Below are 23887 nucleotides of genomic sequence, written 5' to 3'. Positions count from 1 at the left end.
TAGGTGTCTCTGGCTCCCTTTTTGTTGATGATTTTGCCATTTATTGTAGTTCTCCATGGACCTGCCTCACTGAGCGGCGTCTTCAGTGCTGTCTTGACCATCTTCAGTTCTGGAGCATTGCCAATGGCTTTAGCTTTTCCAATGACAAAACTGTCTGTATGAATTTCTGGAGGCGCAAATGGTTCCTCCCACCATCTTTACACCTTGGGCCTGTTGCCCTTCTGTTCATTGGCACTATTGAAATTCGCGCGTTTCATGCTAGATAGAAAACTCTCTTGGTCCTCCCATGTCTTGTACCTGGCAGCCCGCTCTACACAGTCCGTCAGTGTCCTCTGTGCCCTCAATGGTACTTCTTGGGGTGCCGATCGAACCACCCTCATCAGTTTGTACCGGTCCCTTGTCTATTCGAAACTTGACTGTGTGCTTTGTTTATGCATCTGCATGCCCAACCCTTTTACGCCATCTTAACACTATCCACCATCATGGCATCCGTTTGTCCACAGGTGCCTTTTACACCAGAGTCTGTATGCTGAAGCTATTGAACAACCCCTGCCCTACCGCCGTGACTTCCTCCTTAGCAGGTATGCATGCCATTAGTCTGCCATTTGTGGCCACCCTTCCTATGCCACCTCCTTTGAGGATTACATAGATTGTCAGTATGGGCTCGTCCCACTTCCCTGTTGCCTCCTGGTGTCCGCTTTCGCCACTTGCTACAGCGGCTTAACTTAACGCTGCCTGCAACTTTCCCCGCGGGTATGAACCCTTCACTGCCTTGGCTTTGTGCCGCGGTCCATGTTAACCTTGGCCTTCATTCAATTTGGAAGGACATTTCTCCAGCCTCGATCTATCGCCTTCAGTTTCATGACCTTTCAGTACCTTTGTATACACTGATGGCTCTCGTACTGACTGTGGGGTTGGGTGTGCATTCTTCATTGACACCCATGGATTTCGGCTTCCGGCCCACCCCACAGTATTTACAGCTGAGCTTTCCTCCTTTTATCAGGCCACAGAGTACATCAGGCGACACAGCCTTCTGAATTGTGTCCTCTGCTCAGGCTCACTCGGTGCCCTCCAAAATCTGTGTGCGCTGTACGCTGCTCACAGTTAGTGCAGCGGGTCCAGGAAAACTGTAATTTGCTCACTCTTGATGGAGCCAATGTCATGTTACTGTGGGTCCTTGGTCATTTCGGTCTTCTAGGAAACAAGTCTGCTGACGCTGCCGCCACGGCTATAGTCCTCTTGCCTCAGCCCGTGAGTAGCTCTATTCCGTCTGATGATCTGTGCTTTGCCGTCTGTCAGGTGGTGGTGTCCCTTTGGCATCGCCAGTGGCCCTCTTTTTACAGGTATAAGATTTGGCTTCTTAAGCCTCACCCAGTGCCTTGGACAACTTCCTCGTGGCCCCCCCGCCGGGAGGAGATTATTTTAACTCAGCTGCGTACTGGGTACTGCTTTTTTAGTCATCGTCATTTGCTCAATGGTGCTGCCCCACCCCTTTGTACGCATTGCGCCCAAATTTTAACTGTCCACCACTACCTGCTGGAATGCCCTTTTTTTTTACAAATATATGTTCCATCTTGGGTTTGCCATCTGATTTGTCAGCTGTTTTAACAAATGGCGCGCGGTCTGTCGCCTGCGTTTTACATTTTATCTGCCAAAGCAATATGGTGAAGGCACTTTAATTTTTAGTTTTGAATCTCCATTTTTTTTTGTTTTTTTTTTTCCATGTGCCTTGTTTTGATGTCTCCTATTCGTTCCATTGGGACCGACGTATAGTCATTTCCCTTGTCTCTGTGTTTACGTTCTATAGTTTTGACTTAGGCATGTATGACCTCAGTTGTTTTTTGCACCCTAAAACAAAACAGACTGAAGGTTAATGTTTTTGTATGTCCTTTTTGGTGTCAGGTGGTCTGGGGGACTACGGCCGTTCATTATTGTAAGAAAATTAGACACGTACAGCCACAGTTTAGGCACTTCAATGCACCATCTTCAGGCCTTAGTTGAAGCTGAAGGGTTTATCACAATCCATAATACGATGCACCAGTGGCCAACAACTGGTTTACGCAAGTCACCTGTAACTATGATGTCGTCTCTCCAACCAGCAATGGAGATGGTTGGAAAGATGACATTACAGTTAAAGATAATCTGTGTGAACCAATTATTGGCCATTCGTGCATAATATAAATGGATCGTGATAACCCCATGAGCCTGAAGATGGTGCATTGAAGCCCCAAACTGTTAGCTACACAATAAATGACAACATAAGGACGGCTGTAGGCGTTTCATTTTCTTACAGAAGGGTATTGATTACCTTAATATGTTGTAGTTGTTTCCACAACTAACCTCTGATTCCGAGAACTTAATCTTCCAAAGATGGGGCACCCCGTCATTGGAGCATTGATGTTTGTCGCTACCTGAACGACAAATTTCTGCGTCGCGTCGCTGGATCGGGCTAAATGGTGAAGATTATGGAACTCTGTTTGCTTGGGCCCCAGATTGCTATTGGACGTACATTAAGGATCCTTTTTGCGTCCTCCCACTGCCAGGAAATCTAGAACAACTCGAAGAACGCGTTAACACCACTATGGTGACTGCTGACAGAATGTTCCTACACAAGGTATGGAATGAACCTGACTACCGCCTGGACGTGTTTTTTGTGACCAGAGGGGCAATTACAGAACATTTGTTGAGTGCAACATGTGAACTTGGGGTGTTTACCGTTCCATTCGAGCATCGATAATATTTGTGATGTAATAGTTTTGGAAAATATAGAGCTTTGAAAGTGAATGAATCATTTATAGTAGCTCTGTGTAACTCGATCTGACAAAGTGAGCTTGATGATGAGGGCAGATTTGTCTTCTTGTGCTTGGGAGGGAAACGAGTGGAACTATTCCTGTACTAGTGTGAAAAAAAAAGTGTAACACTATTAGAACATTTCAAAGTTCCAATTGTTATCTCTGGGGAAGGAAAAAAAAAGTGGGATGGCGGTGGACTGGACTTCCAGTAACGCTCATTTCGAAAATGCACCTCTGTCAATAACCTTTGAGTCATGTCAACGAAAGGCACAGCTTGTTTTACACGCCTTACTGAGAAACGCGACACATCAAGATGTAGGTTTTTCTTTGTTTTGCTAAAATTAGTTCAGTGGAATTCGTAGATGGTTCCTTTTCAAAGACTTTCCCCATCCTTCGTCTCTCGAAACTTGGCCCGCCTCCATCTTTCACACGTCCTGCACCGTTATTGTTTGGTCATACAGACTTACTCAGTCACTGTTCCAAACTGCAAACAACATAAATTGTCCTCAGTCACCTTCTAAAATCTGGAACGTCATGTCTTCCACTAACAGAGGCGAATCCAGGATGGATTCCGGAAAAAGGGGGGGGGGGGGTTAAAATGTCCAATACTTTGAAGCTGTTGTATATTATCAAATAATAAACTGTGTATAATGCTTTTAGTCACCAATAACCAGATTTAGTGCTGTTGGAAAACTCTAATAAAGTACACCATTTTTAGGATGAATTATGAGGACCTGGACTTTTTTGGCACCGGTGGCTGTGTTGTTGCTGCTGCTGCCGCCAGCAGGGGGGAGGGGAGGAGCCCACGAACAATGAAAGTTTGACCCCCCCTCCCCATCCCCGATCCACCAGTGTTCATTAGTGCGGGACATACCTCCGGAGTGTAGTAAGTAACAGAGACACCAGTTCTTTCGCAACACCAGATATACGGCCAGCTGCAAATCAACAAGGGAACCTCTGACATTCATTGCTCTAGTCAGTACAAGCCTGTGTGGCAATTCCCCACCCCTAACCCCCCTCTCCACACCATTTGCTCCAGCCGGCAAACATAGTTCTAGTGCTTCAGGCTTTAAAGTTTCAAAAGTTGTCTTGCACAAATTTTTGTCATTGTAGAGCGTCTAGGTATATATCATCGTGCTGACAAGAGCAAACTACAGCTCGTAATGTGCCACTTTCAGACACTAGAACATAATCAGAACACAACATACATTGCATAAATTAAAGCCGTGATAACTTGGATATCTGGTGGACAGGTATTCGGAAACTGAGAATTATTCAGACTTTTTTTTTAAGTGTATTAAATGAAGTGCTTACTTTTACACATGCAAGAAATTTAATTTGGGCGCATTTGTAGAAGGTTAGAAATTTGAATCTGTAATGTCAGTTTATTGTAATAAAAAGTTACATATATGTTACATGTTATTGTTGTGGTTTTCAGTCCGAAAACGGGTTTGATGCAGCTCTCTATGTTACTGTCTTACGCAAGTATTTTTGTTCCTGAATTACTGCTGCAACCTTCGTCCGTTTGAACCTGTGTAACTGCACATTCTACAATTTTTACTACTATCCATCATTTTCCTCCATTATCAAAGTGATCGTCTCTTAAGCTAATATGTCAAATGAATTTTCGTAGAGAAAATTCTGAAGGCTTTATGCAGTTGAATCTGTTTTTTTTTTTTTTTTTATTGTGCCCATCACAATGATTAGTTTCTAAGTGCATTTCTGAATGGTAACATAAATAATTCCTTGAGAGTTCGGTACTGCACATTATGTACCAGCCTTGTTCCCTTATTGGCTTAAAATTTCCAGATATTGGAACTGTGTGCGTTACAGACATTCGAATCCAGACCATTGACTTTGGAAGGCAAGTGTCGGGTTTTGATTCCCTGTCTTAATGTACAGAACGTTTCGGAATTCCTATTACAGGATTTTACGGATTGTAGAGTTAACATAGTAGATAAACTTTTGATAAGGAACCCAGGCCAGGCAATCTACCATTTAGATGTAAAATATATTTGAGAAACGTGTAACTTTCAAATCTCTGGCTTCACAATGCGCACACAGCGGAACAATGCGCAGTGAGGTGTGTGCTCCGCTTGGCGACCCTGCTGTTCGTTCCACAAGGTCACCAGTCTGCAGAAAGATGCTGCAAATTGACAACTTTGTTGGGAGCTAACGAGTAAGCCTAACTGTCTTCACCATTCTGAAACTCCTCGGAAAGAACTGAGAATGGTCGAACTCAGGTGACAGACGCCCTCAGCGCCGACGTGAACAAACGCAGCTGACTGTGTCTCGTGCTCTCAATTATTCCTGAAGTGATGTATTCCATGTGGCGTACAAATCGTCCTCGGATACACAGTTTGTACATTCAATAGTCTTTCCTCTTCCGTGACGCTGTACCTCTGAAAGGCCATCATGCACCTAACATTGAGGTACGTTCCCTATGTTCAGTCTCGAATTGTGGATACCCGAACATCGTCGATTGCATTTATATGTGGAGACATTGCAGCCCTATTCCAATGCCATTATTTCTGGGAGTCTATTCACCCGACTTCTGATCACTTTCCACGTGTGCGCGGTACTGTTATTGTGTACGAGCTGGATGATATTCATCTCTATTTCTGAATAGAGATCAGAAAGTTGAGAGTCTACATTCTTCCAAGCTTGGTGTGTGGTCTTGGATAAAATTTCAATCACTTCTGTTGTTCCACCTTCAATCACGTAACCCCAAACATCCATTCTTCTGTTGTGACAACGATGTGACACAGAGTAGGAATTGTTACATGTTTTCAATGAAGACGTTCTGCCATCATAGATCGAACCAAAAGCTTTTTTGTCAGACTATACTACCAAATTGACAGTCTTTGCCAGCTGGGAGGTACTGGTGACAGAGCACAGTGCCGGCCGCTCGATTGGGAGATGTAAGGACTTGTTTTCTTGCAGACTTCTGGTGATGGACACCATCAGCACGAATATGTTGGCAGGTGGTAATCGCGCTCACTGGCAGATCCTGGCAGCTACCAGGAATGAATTGTCTACACTGGCATCTGAAATTGCTTGGTTTTGGTCCCTAGTAGTTTATCTTCCTGCTTTTTGGCGAGTACAAAGCGATATTATCTTTCTTCCTCCTTCCCTATGCTTTTCACTGTTACCTCTGAGGAGCCAGCAGTTTCTTTAATACTAGTGATCGGACGACCGCATTCCAACATACCGAGGATGTGCCCCCCAGTTACGCCATACAACTCTTACGTGATACTAGAAACTATCTCATTGTAATACTGGAAGTAATGAGTGCGAGGAGCTCCGTTTATTGACAAACCCGAACAGAAAGAATAACCGTGCACAGTTGCGGCAGCAGACAGCTATGCCCACAAGATATTTGTCGCACCTATCCAGGTAGCTGCGCGTGTTAACACGACGGCTTCCGGGACTGGGAGGTACGTCAGCCAGGGATCGAATCCACCTGGAGCACAGTCGGTCAACTCACTTCAAAACCTGGACATAATAAAAGGTACAAAATCCTACAAAACTGTCTTATTTTTAGAATCTTTGGTTCGCTGATGAGGAATCCGATGACGGAATTACAAAATTCAAAATGGCGGATCAAAAATTATAAATTTCGCGGATTCGAATAAAACTTACAGTATATGGTATTGTGAAGTCGCTGATAATGAATTAAAACTCAAAATTACCACGTTGAAATGTTTTATTCGATATTTTACATTTTTCAATCCCAAATCATAGTCACATTCGTAGCTTGCGTCATTGTTGCTTTCAGAAAGATCACTGTTGTTCAGTGGCAGATGGTACAAAAAGCAGATCTCTTACCTTAGGTGGCACCTGGCTATGTTCAATAGTTATTATCTGGACTCTTGAATGAATGGGTGTGAAGACGCCAGAAGCTGATGGAATACGACATGCATCGTTTCCTCACGGGATTATTTATGTGTAAAATCTTCTCAGTATTGCCAGGTATCTTTATTCTGAGCTTCCTGTGCATTTTTAGATAGCTAACCAGTTGTTAATGGCCACCCACCTCAAACCCCCTCCCTACCCTCGTCGATGGTGCCTAGACCACGGATTAGGACCGACCTATTCCAGGGTCATAAGGTCTCTGTTGCCCTTATGGTTTTTCCTCCATCTTGTATGTGCCATCCTTTAAGAGGTCCAGGGTGCCCCCATCTTCTACACTGATGGTTCTAAGATAGTAGACAAAGCGGGATACTCTTTCACATCTACTGGCTTAGAACACCATTTATTGCTGGGATCATGTAGTGTGTTCAGAGCAGAGCTCCTGGCCATTCACAGAGCCCTACAGTTTCTCAGGCCTCCCTCCACAGTGTTTTAATATGTACCGACTTAATGGGCAGCCTGCATGCTATCGAACAATCCTGGCCATGCTGCCTGCTCAGTTGTCTTTATCTGAGTCCCAAGCCATGTGGGCATCGCAGGAATGGACTGGCTGACTGTTTGGTTAAAGCAGCAGATATTTATCCCGCTTTCCTCCCCCCCCCCCATTCCCTTTCATGATTCCAGCTCATTCCCTTTCATGATTCCAGCTGGGGATATCGGATCTCTCTTTGACCACCAAGCGAGGTGGCGCATTGGTTAGTACACTGGATTCGCATTCGGGAGGACGACGGTTCAATCCCATGTCTGGCCATCCTGATTTAGGTTTTCTGTGATTTCCCTACATCGCTCCAGGCAAATGTCGGGATGTTTCCTTTGAAAGAGCTCTGCCGTCTTTCTTCCCTGTTCTTCTCTAATCTGACGAGACAGATGACCTTGCCGTTTGGTCTCTTCCCCCAGACAACTCAACCCTCTCTTTGCCCAAAAGTGGAATGACATCTGGTGCACTACTGCTCACAGTAATAGACTCCACGCAATCAAGGAGTCAACTGCAGTTTGTCTCCCTCCCTTCCTCTCCTCTCGGAAGGAGTCCACTGTCTTATGCCGTCTATGCATTGGTCATACCAGGCTCACTCGTTGCTTCCTCTTGCATAACGAACCAACTCCACAATGTGGTTGTTAAGCCAGACTGATGTTATCCCATATATTGCTCGAATGTCCCCTTTTTTTGGCTCTTCATACTAAGTATATTTTTCCAGATTCCTTGAATTTAGTATTGAAAGACGATTCACGGATGGTTGAACTGGTCCTCAGTTTTCTCCATGTAAGTGGTTCTTAGTTTCATATATAAGGTTTTGCTTTACTTCAGAAGCAGGGGCAGGGTGGTTGTGGCCTCTCTCCATGTTTCCTCAGTTTTGGACCCATGGCCACTCCCCCTTGCAAAGACCGTTCTTTTATCGCTCTGTATTCCCAGTTGTTAGATTTGAGATATCCTTTCATACCTTTTACTGTGTGTGTTTTAACTTCCTCGTTTTATAGTTTGACTCCTCTCCACTATTAGCAAGCCCTCTCTCTTCCGTGTGTAACTTTGGAATTGCGGGACTGATGACCTCACCGTTCAGTCTCGTAACCCCCCTCCCCCCTCCCTTTACTAATCAGTCGCTGGCCGCGGTGGTCTAGTGGTTCTAGGCGCGCAGTCCGGAACCGCGCGACTGCTACGGTCGCAGGTTCGAATTCTGCCTCGGGCATGGATGTGTGTGATGTCCTTAGGTTAGTTAGGTTTCAGTAGTTCTAAGTTCTAGGGGACTGATGACCACAGATGTTAAGTCCCATAGTGCTCAGAGCCATTGAACTAATCAGTCAATCGGTAATGAAGCAGCTTCGATTATGATACATTCGTGCATAAAAACTATTTGGGCTGATGTCGGCATCATGCTTTATTGCAGAATATTGTGAGAGTTCTGTGATGTTGGCACCCGACTTTCGAGAAATATAAATTTTTTGTTTCGGAATTCTTGATAGATAAGTTGTAGTTCTAGAGTTCTCTGCACAAAATTTGAATAGTTCTGCATCATTTCCCAGAAAAAAATATTACTTGAGGAATTTTAATCTTGTATAAAAATTGCCAATTTGTGAAAAACAGTTACGATCATAATTCCGAACAGCTCCCCAAGAATTCGACAGAAAACCATATGACACTTTCTTGTGCAGATAATAGTATGAGACAATTGCAGTAATGAGTGACCCTTTTATACCGTGTAGCACTGCCGCACGTAGAGAAACAACTTTCCACAAAAAACTGCAAATATATGCACACAGTTATTTGAACTCGTTACTGTGCTACTCAGGTAGTAGGAGAGCCATTTACAGCAGTGTAGCCACGCAGAGGAAATTTTGTAGCTGACAATTTAGGATAATATCAGTAGTTAACTTTAAGTCAACATACGTCATTACGTCAATTAACAGTGTCATAAATATGACTTGTGGCGTGCTACCCATCTTATTTTACCCTGAAAACTAAGCAGCATCACTGTCATGTGTTAAACAGGCCACACAAACAGTATCTGAAAAATGTCATCGTTAGATTCACTCTTCGCCATCAAATGTCACGGCACGTATCATGTCAGCATGAATGACACCACAGAATAGGGTAAGCATGCACCAGTGCAATCTATACAAGATTTCGCGGGACTAAAGTTGGAACGCGCACTTTTCCTGTTCTGTCCAGATTTTGAGACGAATGGGCCCACTACTAAGCGGTGGATTAACAATGATGTGTCGGTGTGCCAGCCAGTCTGAATGTGGTTTTAGGCGGTTTCCCACATCCCCCTAGGTGAATACTGGGCTGGTTCCCATGTTCCGTCTCAGATACATGCTACGCAAACATTTAGAACACTTTCTCACCTTTGCAAACAGAATTTACTCTCTCTGTAGACAGGTACACTGCTTCTGTCCTGGTAGGTGAGTGGGAGACTGATGGCCTTTGATGTTTGGCCTCCTTAAACTCTGTTAGAATACTTGTTGTACCTGGAGCACTCAAAGTGGGGAAACGGCGCATTACACCTGAATTCGATAGCAAGTATATTAAGTGATACATCCTCATCCTATACAAATGATGAGGAAACATGTTTATTTTTGTGTGTATGAAGTGAAGTATGTAAACATGGCTCTACAAGTGGATGGTGTCCTCGTAATAGTAAATATCATATATATTGATGCACGCCGTGGTAATTTACCACTCTGAAATGGTGCATATGGCGAAATCGCGATTGTGAAATAAATAAATAAATACCTTAACAGCGCAGACGGAACATCTCGTTCCTAACTTGTTCGTGACTGTACAAGTGGATTTTATTCAGCAGGGTCTAGACTGTTTGTTCCACCCTTCGTGAATTTGACTTAATGTGTAAGTATTGCTTTGGGGAACCATAATATCCTTATCAGTTGTTGTTCGCACGTACATTGAAAGTTCCTACAAATGGCGTGTTAATCTTGATACCCTCATTCGTGCATAGTCTTGTACCAGTAAGAAAGAACGATAGCCAAGTCAGCATTTTAACATACGATCTGTGTACCCTGGAGCAGGCGTCGCTCTCTCTCTCTCTCTCTCTCTCTCTCTCTCTCTCTCTCTCTCTCTCTCTCTCTCTCTCTCTCACACACACACACACACACACACACACACACACACACGCACGCCCGCCTTGTTTTGACGGGACAGTTAAACTATCTTCAATATCTCATGGAATGTAGAATAGTTTTTGCATGTACATATGGCTTTCTTGGAACCATGTTGCGTGTATTTTGTGAGGTGGCTTTAGCTGTTGTATTAGTAGTAAAAAGATGTGATTATACTAACAAAACTAGCCATATGTGTTTCAGCAATACGTTTCACCATATTTTGTTTATCCACCCTGTATACGTTGCAAATTGTGAGATAATTGTGTGTGTGTGTGTGTGTGTGTGTGTGTGTGTGTGTGTGTGTGTGTGTGTGTGTGTGTGTGTGAGAGAGAGAGAGAGAGAGAGAGAGAGAGAGAGAGAGAGATTTTAAAAACACAGCTGGTATACAAACAATACTATATGTGGATCGCAACATTAGCGTAAACAGATGTTAACAGTTTAGAAAACTCTTAGGAAGCAGAAATTGATGATAACATCTGCGCAACAAAGCTCTGGACTGTAAAATTGTGTAGTTCTTGTCAGTTGTGAGGGGACGGCTTGCTGAGACTTTGCAAATGCAGTGCTTGCATACAGTCTTCATAAAAAAAAAACTGCATCAATAGAGTTAATATTGGGGCCAGTGTTAAATCAAAACTACAGCTCAGTATTTCTTAAGGTATATAATGGTAAAATTAAAGCCCAATATAAATCTTGTATTTTTCTTTGCTTTGAAATCTGATACATTGCTTCAGTTCGCTTGTCGTACTAAGACAGAGGTAACCAATGACATCTTTTGAATCGGAAAGCTACTGAAATCGTTAAAGGCTAACCAACCTCTTTCATTAGACAAAGTTTCCGTGAAAAGAAAGTTTGCCAACTGGAGCTTTGCAGTGTCTGATTCACCAGCAAAAACGCGAGAAGAGGATGGGAGGAAGAGAAAATAAAACCGGTTAATATGCATGCGCTTCAAAACTGTACGAAAGACGGTGCAAATATTTTCCGACGGCTTTCTGAAATAGTCGCAGTAGTTGCTCAATCCCTTATTTCCCCCCAAGGGGTCCACAACTCTTTTGTGGATACGTGCGTAGCGAGCACGGGACCCTGAGCTAATGTGGCCCTCCTTCCTTTCTGGGCTGCATACCTTCCTTTTACGCATCTTTCCCTATCCCCCATCTTCGCCTCCCCCTCCTCTCACCTCTGGCTCTTTCCTTCCCTTTCTCCCCCTCTGGGAGTATGGTTTGTGCCTACGTCCGGAGACGGACGCTCGAATATGTAACACATTCTTCGCCTTCTCTGCTCGCATGTCTTCATCCTGCCTTTGTCCTCTTTTCCTTACCCCTTCTCTTTATCCTTTCCTTCGCTGCGGCGTTTAAGACCTCTCTTCTTTCCTTTCCCTTTCCCTTTCTTTGTTTTTCCCCTTTCTCTTTCTTCCTCCCTGTGCGTGTCTGAAGGCCGACCCACGCATTTTCATACGTAGCCGGTGACGGGGTAACGCGTAATTCCCCGCCCCACGTAGACAGATGGGACACGTACGTACTCCCTGGTAACGGCCAGGCCCAGGGAGGGGTGATTACCCGAGCTGATACCTTCCGAAAGTGACGATTGGTCCCTCGGTCCGTTTCTCGGGAGGTGTGACCTGAGGTGTGAACAATCACCTAAGGCGGGAGTGCCCTCAGAGAGGGCCCCCACAAGGGAGGAACGCGCCATCGGAGACGCCGGTAATCATGGGGATTCTTCCGCAATGGTTTCCTCATCTTCCACTTTATCTGCTCACAAGCGTAAGTTCACTGAGTCTCAGCCACAGACAGTTCTTCCATCGTGACCACAGTTCCTTGTTGTTTCTCGGTCTGACGAAGGTCACGACTTCTCCACAGTCAACCCTTTCATTATTCAGAAAGGTGTCGACGCAATTGCAGGTCCTGTAAAGTCTTGTTCCAGATTACGGAATGGCACCTTGTTGTTAGAAACAGTCAGTGCCCTCCAGGCACAAAAATTGTTGTGTACTTCACTGTTCCACACCGTGTGGCAAGGATGCCCATGAGGGTGCTTGTCCACCTCCATCCCCTCGTTGCATCAACTGTATGGGTGACCACGCTGCTTCCTCTTGAGATTGCCCCATTTTTAAAGACGAAAAGCTCATTCAGGAAATCAGGGTGAAGGAAAGGTGTCGACCTTTTCTGCTCGAAAATTATTCGCCTGTCGAAAGGCCACTGTGCCTCAGACAGGAAAATACAGCATTGTCCTTGCCTCTCCTCGGCCAACAAAGGTGGCGGCCACGCAGACTTGTGATCTCACCTTTAGTGACACGGTCGTCAGATCGGCCAGCGCAAAAATCGCCCGTTCAACCTCCCCACTTTCGCCTGCTCGCTCTATGGCTCACCCTTCATCGGGTTCTGCTAAATCTCGATCCCAAAAGTCAGACACCAGGACTTCCAAAAAAGAGCATACTCCTGAAGACTTTTTACGTACCCCAACTTCACAACCATCGGTTCCTCTTCATCTAAACATCATGTTTCCAAGAAGGCTAATAAGAAACCCAGTTCCTCTCTTTCTCCGCCACGGCGTGTCTCATCTACAGCACCACCTGGCGGTAACCGCCCTCGGCCGTCTTCTGTGTCGCCGAGGCACACTGCTGGCGGCCGATCAACCGGCCGATCGCTGGTGGCAGGAGCTGCTCCTGAACAACCTATGGATCAGGATCTTCTGCCTTCGGCGGAGTGCCGTTCCACGCTGTCGGTCGCAAGCTCTGAGTAGTCGTCGAGTTGACGGCAACCTTGGTCACATTCTTCCATTTTCTGTCCACCCTATGTCCATTATCCTTTGGAATATCCACGGCATTTGAGCCAATCGGGATGAATTAACGTTCCTCTTACGATCCTACTCGCCGGTCATCTTCTGTCTTCAGGAAACAAAGCAGCGGCCCTACGACTGCTTTGTCTTCCCCCATTTTCAGTCAGTCCGATTTGATCTCCCCTCTGTTGAAGGTACCCCAGCATATGGAGAACTCATGATTCTTCTCCATAATACTCTCCATTATCACCCAATCCCCTTAAACACTTCCTTCCAAGCAGTCGCTGTCCTTCTTTCCCTTTCTGGATACACCTCTCTTTGTACTGTATACTTTCCATTGTCCACATCAATGGCACGAGCTGATCTCCATCTTCTTGGTCAGCTTCTTCCACCCTATTTGCTGGTTGGGGACTTCAATGCCCTCCACCCGCTTTGAGGATCTCGACATCCTTGTCCGCATGTCTTACTACTGCTAGACGTCTTCCACCAAGCGGATCTTGTTTGCTTCAACACTGGGGACCCTACATTTTTGTCTGCCTCCACGACAAATTTGTCTAATTTGGACCTTTCGGTCGGAACTGTTCCGCTAGCTCGACGCTTCGAATGGTTCGCCCTTGCTGATACACACTCGAGTGACCACTTTCGATGTGTCCTTCGGATGCAGCCACAACTGCCATATATGCGCCTGCGACGCTGGAAGTTTGCCCAAGCCGATTGGACACTTTTTTCGTCTCTGGCGACATTCGATGACCGTCACTTTCCTAGCGTCGACGATGAGGTCATACACATTACAGACGTTATTCTTACAGCTGCGGAACGTTCAATACCACGCACCTCCGAATTGTCCCGGCGCCCTCCAGTTCCTTGGTGGAACGAGGCATGCTGTGACGCAATACGTGAGCGGCGACGTGCTCTTCGCGTATTCCGCCACCATCCTACTTTGGCCAACTGCATCCGCGATAACAAGAAGGCAAGCTGGAACTTCTTTAATAGCTCATTTAACACCTTCACTCCCTCCTCGGAAGTTTGAAGTCGGATTCGACGGTTATCTGGCGCGCCTAGTTTCTACCCGGTCTCTGTGCTCACTGTCGCGCATGATACGTTAGTGGACCTCGTCGCAATTTCTAACTCATTGGGACAACACTTTGCTGAGATTTCGAGCTCTTCAAACTACCCGCCAGCGTTTCTCCCGAAGAAACGTGCAGTGGAAATGCAACCTCTTGCTGTCTCCTCTCAAAATCGCGAAAACTATAATACTGTTTTCTCCATGCGGGAACTCCAACATGCACTCTCTTCTTCTCGCTCCTCCGCCCCAGGACCGGATGGTATCCACATCCAAATGCTGCTGCATTTATCAACCCATAGTCTGCGTTACCTTCTTCGCCTTTATAATCGAATTTGGACCGACAGCACTTTTCCCAGATGATGGCGGGAAGCTATCGTCGTTCTGTTCCGAAGCCTGGAAAGGACAAACATCCCCCCTCTAGCTATCGCCCCATTTCTCTCAAGAGTAGTGTATGTAAGGTTTTGGAGCGTATGGTGAATTGCCGTTTCGCTTGGTGGCTGGAGTCCCACAGTCTTTTAACACCTCCCCAATGCGGTTTCCGCAAGCATCGTTCTGCAGTTGACCATCTTGTTGCTCTCTCCACTTATATTATGAAAAATTTTCTCAGGAAACGCCAAACAGTAGCAATATTTTTTGATCTGGCGAGAATACGATACCTGTTGGAAGACAGGCATCCTCCGCACATTGTTCTCTTGGGGCTTTCGAGGTCGGCTGCCTCTTTTTCTTCGCGAATTTACGGCAGAGCGCACATTTAGAGTGCGGGTGAACACTACTCTCTCCCCTACCTTCTCCCAAGAAAACGGAGTACCCGAGGGCTCCGTGCTAAGTGTTGTACTGTTTGCCATTGCTATAAATCCAATTATGGATCGCCTCCTTCCCGATGTCTCAGGCTCCCTCTTTGTGGACGATTTTGTGATCTACTACAGCTCTCAGCGGACCAGCCTTCTTGAACGACGTCTTCAAGGATGTCTCGATCGCCTCCACTCTTGGAACATCGAAACCGGCTTTAGCTTTTCCCCCAGTAAGACCGTTTGTGTTAATTTTTGGCTTCGTACGGAGTTTCTTCCGCCTTCCTTACATCTAGGCCCTGTCAACCTTCCGTTCGCGGACGTCGCTAAATTCTTGGGTCTTATGTTTGACAGAAAACTGTTCTGGTCCTCCCACGTTTCCTATCGTTCGGCTCACTGTCTGCGATCCCTCAACACCCTCCGTGTCCTGAATGGTACATCCTGGGGAGTGGACCGAGTGGTCCTTCTCCGCCTCTATCGCGCCTTAGTGCGCTCGAAATTGGACTATGGAAGCATAGTTTACTCCTCTGCTCGGCCGTCTATTCTTCGGCGTCTCGACTCTATCCACCACCGTGGATTACATTTAGTGTCTGAAGCTTTTTACACCAGCCCTGTGGAAAGCCTTTATGCTGAGACTGCTGAACCACCACAGTCGAATCGGTGAGCAGTCCTTCTGAGTCGTTATGGTAGCCATCTGTCTTCCATGCATGCTAATCTGGCCCATGACATTTTTTTTTTTCGACGCCTCCTTGGATGTAGGGTATGCAGGCCGCCCTTCCTCCCTACTACCACCGGGTGTCCGCTTCCGTCAACTGTTCCATTCTCTTCCCTTCCGCTTTCCTAAAACCTTCTTGACAACTTGGTGTACAGCACCGCCTTGGCTCCGTCCCCGGACCTGCCTGCTCTGTGACCTATATAAATTTCCCAAGGATGGTACCCCTTCACTTGTTTATTGTCGGGCATTTGCTGCTCTATGTGCACAAATGAAGGGAGCCACATTTATTTACACTGATGGCTCGAAAACATCGTTAGGTGTAGGGAGTGCCTATATTGTTGGCGACACCCCAAATCGATTTCGGCTTCCCGACCAGTGTTCGGTTTATACTGCGGAGCTTTACGCTGTTCTCCAGGCTGTCCACCACATCCGTCGCCATCAGCGGATACAGTATGTTGTCTGTTCAGATTCTCTCAGCTCTCTCCTCAGTCTCCAAGCTCTCTACCCTGTCCACCCTCTGGTCCATCGGATTCAGGACTGCCTCCACTTGCTCCACTAGGGGGGGGGGGGGGGGGGGGCGTCTCGGTGGCCTTCCTCTGGATCCCAGGACACGTTGGTATCTGTGGAAATGAGGCGGCCGATATAGCGGCCAAGGCTGCACTCTCTCTTTTCTTCGGCCAGGTATTAGCATGATTCCCTTCGCCGATGTACGGAGTGTTTTATGTCGTCGTGTTGTTCTTTTGTGGCATGCACATTGGTCGATACTTCCCCATAATAAATTGCGGGACGTGAAAGCTCTTCCCTGTGCTTGGACCTCTTCTTCCCGAACGCGTCGTCGGGAGGAGGTAATTTTAACTAGACTCCGGATAGGGCACTGTCTTTTTAGCCATTGACATCTTTTAAGCGGCGATCCTCCCCCACTCTGTCCCCACTGCTCTTAGCTGTGGACGGTAAGACACCTTTTACTTGAGTGCTCCTATTTCACTCCATTACGCGCCTGTCGACAGCTGTCGCCTGAAATATCGTCCATTTTAGGAGATGACACGCGCTCAGCCGATCGCATTCTCGAGTTTATTAGTGCCAGTGAGATGACGTCGGTCATTTGAAACTCTGTTTGGGGACAACCAACCCCTTTCTGTAGTGTTTGCATTTCCGTTTTTTACCTTTTCGTAAGTCACGGACCGGGCGCTCATGACCATAGCAGTTTTGCACCCTAAAACAAAACAAAAATCCCTTATTTTTGAAGTTACTGAGGGCTAAGCATATGTTGGCCTCAATTTTGTTGTTGTTCTCTGAAATTAATTGCTGGTTGCGTTTGTAATTCATGAATGCTGTAATTAAAGGTAATTATACCGTATGTATGATGAACTGTATTACTTATAGGGTGTATACGACCCGGGACAACCGGGAGATCCGGGAAAAATCCGTGAATTTTTTCATCCGGGAGAAAACCGGGAAAAACCCGGGAATTTTTTAGAATTCCGAGAATTTTTGATCGTTTTAGTTTTCTGTTAATTTTTTGTAATTTTGACTGGTAATTTTACATATTGTAGCAAAGGATATCACTGTAACCCGCTACTGCAGAATAACACTTCAACAATAAAACATAAACGAGAGAAAAAACGAAAATAACTGAAATTGCAAAGGAAATGAGCCATATAGAACGACAGACAACACACAGTGCTCATGAAAGCGTGTGCCAACAGCAAAATGTGTCAAAGGCTTTAGGAAGACTATGCACTGCTTCATAGCAAATTGCCTTCGATGAGCGTGAAGTCACAACTATTTACGTTAGATTTGTTTTAGCAGGTACGAGCAGGTTCACGCGCATGAGCAGTTGAGTCGCGTTTGAGTAGTAGATTCTCCCGCTTCTGGCTGCAGGAATGTGGCTGTTCCTGAGCAAGCAGTCGCAGCAAGCAGCTGGATGCTACCGGGAAAAGGGGGCGCCAAATTAATATACACAAAGCGCTTAGCATCCAGCACACGTTGGTATATCGATCATTCATATGATTTGGAAACGCATCTCTGTTGATTTGTGAACATTTTTGAAAACATTTTAAGTCGATTTCTGCATGAATCGGAAGTTGACTTTTAAATGCATGCCTAGTGTACGTGATGTCTCTACCATGAGAATACTCGTCGCATCTTGAAATAAACTTTCCGCAGACAAAAGGCGACGGGGCTATACGAACTGAGCGGAGTAAAGCCGAACGGATGAATGCCAATCGCTGTCTGATTGTGATTGATTGGGTTTGCGAATGATCCGCATTGTTTTAATTACCAGCAAAATCCATAGATTCAGACTACCAGAATGGAAATAAACGACTAACAGGAATAACAGGTGAGAAAGATTACGTATTATCTTCTCGATGTATCCCAGAAAGTGAAATTTTTACAGAAATTTTTTGGCCAGATCGCTACACTAGTAAGGACCAGTTGAACAGTCCTTGGCTAGCAGCCGCCTAAGTTCTATCCTGGAAGTAAGGCGGAGAATGTGTTTTACGAACACGTAATAACACCTAACTGGAAAATAATCGCGGGATAGCTAAACCTGTGATTCTGGCAGGGTTAGTAAAGTTAATCGACAAACAGATTTTGACAATGGCAGGAATAGCGACGGAATTGGTGATGAAAAAATTGTTAGGACGAGGAAGGAAAAGAAACAGGGACATCACACAAATTATGGAAGAATAAGACGATTCCAAATTTATATAAAAATTTCGTAATACTACTTTTCGATCTCATGCTTGAGAAACTGGTGCGTACGAATGAAATGTGAAACTATTCCCTAATATAAAGCTTTTTGCCTGTAGTAGGCCTAATAGGCATTTTATGTTGGTCTTCATGAATTACATTCTGTCGTGTTGTAAAAATGACCATTTGGGCCAAAACAGTCTCGTTTACTTGGCGTGTGTTACAAAATTGGTGCAATATTAGAAAGGCCTATTTTGTTTTATCTAGCAGACAGTGACAAAATAGACGTAATCAGATCGAGAAACCACACCAGTCTTGGGTATTATTTGTATTAACAGCTTTTTCAGTATTAGTAAACGACATTTCGATTTTTCATGTAGCAAAAAGTTTGACGAACTTTGAGGTAATAGATTCTTTCGCAGAAAGAAAAGCACGTCATGTAAAGCTGTAGCAAGATTAGAGAGGAAAAAATGCTAGGGGCTAAGGATTGAAGAAATGTGTACTTTCTTGCTAGTCTCCTGTCTTTATTGGTTTTATTTATCCTATATCTAATTTTATGTCACACAAAGCAGCAAGTTATTAGCTAATAGGCAATAAAGAGTGCAAATTTCCTGAAGAGTTCCTGTTCTCCCGATTACAAATACTCCCATCCGCTATTAATTACGAGAGTTTTTTTAAAGAGGGGCAGGCTGTCAAACCGCCTGACTGGGAGCAGGAGAGGCACCACAGGACATTTATATTTCCACTGTCCTGAATATAGTTTGATGGCATCCAGTAAAAAATACACTAGTTTCAATTCCACAGAGCGAAATATAGTGACGTGCGGTAGAAGAATGCTTTACGAAGAGATGTGGCACTGCAATTTGGCATACTTAAGACCAAATAATATACCCTCATTTCCTCGAACACGTGTTTTATGTTTCAGACTTTTCAGAAAGGTATGCGCTACAAGATGAATATATTAGTATTGACCCGGTTCACAATTATCGTAGATCCAGGGCTGATCCGCAGAGCAGTCTGAGTTAGAGTGGGTAGCCTCCCCGTGACCCGTGTTTACATGTAGTGATTTTGCTGTTTCCCCTTCGTTTACTCTCACATCAAATGAAAAAAGGGATATCTGTGGCCGGGAGCTGTCAAGTGAATTAAAATGTATTCACATAATTACACAAGGCTAAAATATGTCATTAGTTTGAGATTTTATTTCCACTTTTCTGACAGTCAAGCATTAATCGCCTTGTGGAACAATGAATAATTTTTGTCTGTTTGCTAAAGAAATTTGACTTTTATTAACTTTTTCTGCAGAGGCAGTCAATGTATCTGAAACGAAATGTTTAATTCCACAGTACTGGCTAGTTTCAACTGTTAGCTGCATTTCAAGTGCACGTTTTCATCTTAAAGTACATATGACATGTCATAATAAAGAACCAGGCATGATATAATACAGTACTGGTGCTCCAAGAAAATTTACATCCCGAAAACCACGCTGAAAAGCTTAATATCAGGTCGAGGTCTACTTCATTGGGAATCTCGGCGTACGAATGTGCACTTTAAGTATGCATTTTAAATGTGCATATTTTAGTATGGTTCACGATATACCTATGCCCTTGTTTCTTTTATGACATAATGTACGATCTCTCAATGTTTTACACGTACGTGCATACGGGCTTCCTACGTCACGGTAGCTGCGCAAGCGCGGTGTCGCCTGTTATCTGGCGCTCTCTGGCAACTGCGGAAACGAACCTCTTTCTAACAGGTCACTGGAAAATATTGCGAATGGTGGTATGAAAAGCGCTACTTTTAAAGTAAATATCATTTTACGTAAGTTGAACTATGTGCGAGAATGTACCATGAATTTTTTGAATCATTGAGCGCTTGACTCTCATTTAAAAATAAACTCTTTGATGACGAGCCGTTCAGAAGAATTTCGAACCCTGAGGATCAGACATTTGTCATTATTAAAAATTTTACTGGCACATTTGTGTGATATATCTTAAAAGTGTAACACGCGCAGAAAAGATCAACATTATATGCGAAAGCTTAGGTTCTCTTGCAGTTTATTAACCTTAGAGACCAAATTATACTTGAAAGCTTTGCTTTACTTGTAGCAACACTATTTATATTAATTTAAACTATTAACTTATCCTGTTTGTGTGTTCGTGCTACTTAACAGTGATGATGCTGTTGTCTGACTACATCACGTGTCTTATGCTCTGAATATCCGCTGCCATCTGCCGGCGAGATCACGTGACACGAGTTATGACTGGCTTACAAACGCGCATCGCAATCTCGATTTAAATGATTCAGAAAGTAACACGCGGTGTTTCGTGGAATTCCAATGTATACTTTCGTAATGCAAAAATACGCAACTTATATGCTGCTGCACATAAAAGATATTTCCAAAACGTGTCTTTCCCACTAAGTTTAGTTTCCTAAAGTTCGGAAATTCAACGCCCTTGTATAAATTAATAACCATTCAAAGTACTGCTAAGTTTTGCAAGGAAAATATACTGTCACTTAACACGAAAAAAGTGTGTTTTCACCCGGGATAAAATGTATTTTTAACCGGGAAATCCGGGAATATTTTTTCCTTGTCCGCGTATACACCCTGCTTTTAAAATTTTTGCGTACAGATCATTTGTCAGTAGACAGAATTAGACTAATCTGTGATTACGAGAAGGCATTCTGAGTTCAGCCATAGTTTTGCAAACTGTACTTTTGTCGCCTCTCAAGTGCCATTCTATCAGTCCGAAGATTTGATGTTTGACTTTTGGTCAACCACAGAATTTTTTCTTCCTCATGCTCAACGTGATATTTATCTGCAGTGATTCTTGGTGTATGTGGGAGAGGGGCAGGAAGGGAGTGAAACTATGGTTTGGAATCCATGTTAGATTGTAGTAGATGCGAGCTACTGTGGCCGAGCGGCCCTAGGCGCTTCAGTCCGGAACTGTACTGCTGATTTGGTTGCAGGTTCGAATCCTGCACCCGGCTATTGATGTGTGTGGTGTCCTTAGGTTAGTTAGGTTTAAGTAGTTCTAAGTTCTAGGGAAATGATGACCTCAGATGTTTAGTCCCATAGTGCTTAGAGCCATTTGAATTTAACGATAGTAGGTGACCCTGTAATTGGTTACGTGAACCGGTTCATACGTGCTCAAACGAACCTTTGGCTTGACCACCATATTACTTTATTTTTCGAAATCGCATAGATATTAGTTTTTTTAATCAAACAGCACACTAAAAACCAACCAACAGAGAAAGCTGTCTCCAGTTATAAGATAGGCCATAAGGAGTGTTCTTGCAGGTTGATCGCTGTACCAGTGTTTTAGGTAATAGCAACATATGAGAACAGCTCAGTCTTCACTGAGGCGATGATGCGGACATGAGTAATAGTGATAATGCCCTGTTTCGTTGTACTCGCGACATCACCTCATTGTTCATTGGTGACTTACGTGAAGGACGGCAAGCAACAAGCACTCTGCCTCTAGTATACTGTACGTGAAATAGTGGAAAGATCATACCATGATGCAGCTGTTGAGTCTTAAAACTAAAATTCACCAAGTATATTACATTAGAGGTGATGTTGGTTACGACAGTTGTCAAAGTTTTGTTGATGTGTTATCCTAATTATACCTTCCGAGTAGCGATAAGACACTATTTCTGCTGCGTTATGCAAATGGAATTCATGACAATGAGTCAGGCTGTAATTGCAAGTACTAAAATTTTTGACAGTTTTCTTCATGAGTAACCTCACATGCACAGATTAGTTTTGTCGTTTAAGGTTTTAAAATTCAAAAACACAGCTAATATGAAATGTTTCTCTGACAAAGGTGAACTATAAAATGAAGCATTACACCCTATTCTTACCTATCTGTGACACTAAATACTGGAACTAAGTGCGAAACTGTTCATTATGTCTTATGGATTGTTTCGTGTAAAGAAAGGTTTGAGGGAGGAGAAATTGGCCAAAATGAACATTTATGCAACTTCAAATTCCAACGCCAGAAACGAGTGTTAGGGATGGGGTGTAGAAACTGGTAATTATTGTTAACTTTCCATTTTAAAATGTATGATTTTTGTTTCTGTAAATTAAAGTGACCTTTTGTAAAATATAAGTTTACTGACATCACTCGGCAATCGGCTCGGCATTTCTTAGACATCACTAAACCTCACAACAGTCCGTATACGTTGTGATGGTGTCACTAACATACAAGCAGTAAATTTTGAATACAGCTGCCCTAGTTATAACTCATTCGTGTGGTTAGCACACTGGACTCACATTCGGCAGGACAACGGTTCAAACCCTTGTTCTGCCATCCAGAATCAGGTTTTCCGTGATTTCCCTAAATCGCTCCAGGCAAATGCTGGGCTGGTTCCTTTAAAAGGCACGGCTGATTTCCTTCCCCATTACTGATACAACTCATTCGTTGTGCCGAATGTCCACTAAAGATCAAACTTTCTGTCAAATCCGACTAACGGATTTTTTAAATTTTTTTTTATTAGTGAACTTAATATATTTACTTAAATAACAATTACAAAGCTGACGATAATAGTCACACGACAGGTAAACTCGGAAATTACATATTTCCAAAATGATGCAATCGTTTATTTTCCTCTTCTGATCTTCACACACCCGAAACGCATCGTCTGAAAAGAACGTATCCAAGGGCACACCAGGACCTGAACAAGGAAAATTGTAAAAGCGGGTGGCGGCTGCCACAATTCATGTTAGCTTCACGGTGAATGACGAAATAGTTTTGAGATCAAACTCCAAACGACACTAGCGATATTTGGTATATTCATTATACATTACATGTTTTGTCATCCTTAAAACTGGTACTGAATTAATGCACCTGGCTGGCTTGGCATGGTACCCCTGTTTGGAGAGAGGGGTTGTTGGGGGCGAGGGGGGGGAGGGTGCATTGTCATCCTGTGCCTCTTGCTGCGTAACGAAACGGCATTGCATCGCTTGTGAGATGACTGATCTAGCTGGATATTGGGTAGAAGTGTAATTTACATGGGGCATATTGGCAGTATTCCATTTATTTCAATGAATTGACATAAAACAATACATTACTGAATGAATGGAAAACAGGAAAATTACGTGTATGAGCACTTTGAGATATTGTTTTCGTCCTTTATTTGAAACAGCCTTACATTTTAAAACAGACCCCCTGAATTTTGTTTACAGACAAAAAAAGTCATCTTAATGTTTTGTATGCATGGAATGTTTGCATAGGGAGTGGCATCCTCATTTTGCCCTCCTTTACTCTTTTGCTGAAGGAGAAACTTTGCTGCACCGTCTTCTGTTTTGCTGTACTAGACATGATTGCAGTTCAAGAAGACATTCTCTTCTTTTGTAGGTGGCTTCTTCCTTGTTGCCATAATTTATGTCCAGCGAAATTATTAGATCATTGCGGGAACTAATATTAAAAGTATTATAAAAATAACCGTAGACCATAGTCTTCTAGTGTAGGTCCTGACTAGTTTGTCCATTATGTGTACACCAGAGTTAGTGGCATTAGAGTGTAGGTTTATGATA

At 44.0% G+C, this 23887-nt stretch overlaps 1 protein-coding gene across 9 annotated transcripts in view; it reads left to right on the top strand.

Moving 5' to 3' along the window:
* LOC126298880 (sarcolemmal membrane-associated protein) overlaps positions 1-23887 on the top strand; it is a 323320-nt gene that overhangs the window by 16441 nt on the left and 282992 nt on the right. Inside the window, exon 2 of one of the 9 annotated variants that reach the window (XM_049990409.1) lies at positions 3511-3678. The exons of the other annotated variants lie outside the window; for them this stretch is intronic. The gene's annotated coding sequence lies outside the window, so the exon portion shown is untranslated. The remainder of the gene's footprint in view (positions 1-3510; positions 3679-23887) is intronic. 9 annotated transcript variants of the gene reach the window in all.

The sequence above is a fragment of the Schistocerca gregaria genome, chromosome X (assembly GCF_023897955.1).
Source record: "Schistocerca gregaria isolate iqSchGreg1 chromosome X, iqSchGreg1.2, whole genome shotgun sequence".
NCBI classification, from domain to species: Eukaryota; Metazoa; Arthropoda; class Insecta; order Orthoptera; family Acrididae; genus Schistocerca; species Schistocerca gregaria.
Note: the sequence above shows the minus strand (reverse complement) of the source record. Positions and strands in the feature narration are given on the sequence as shown.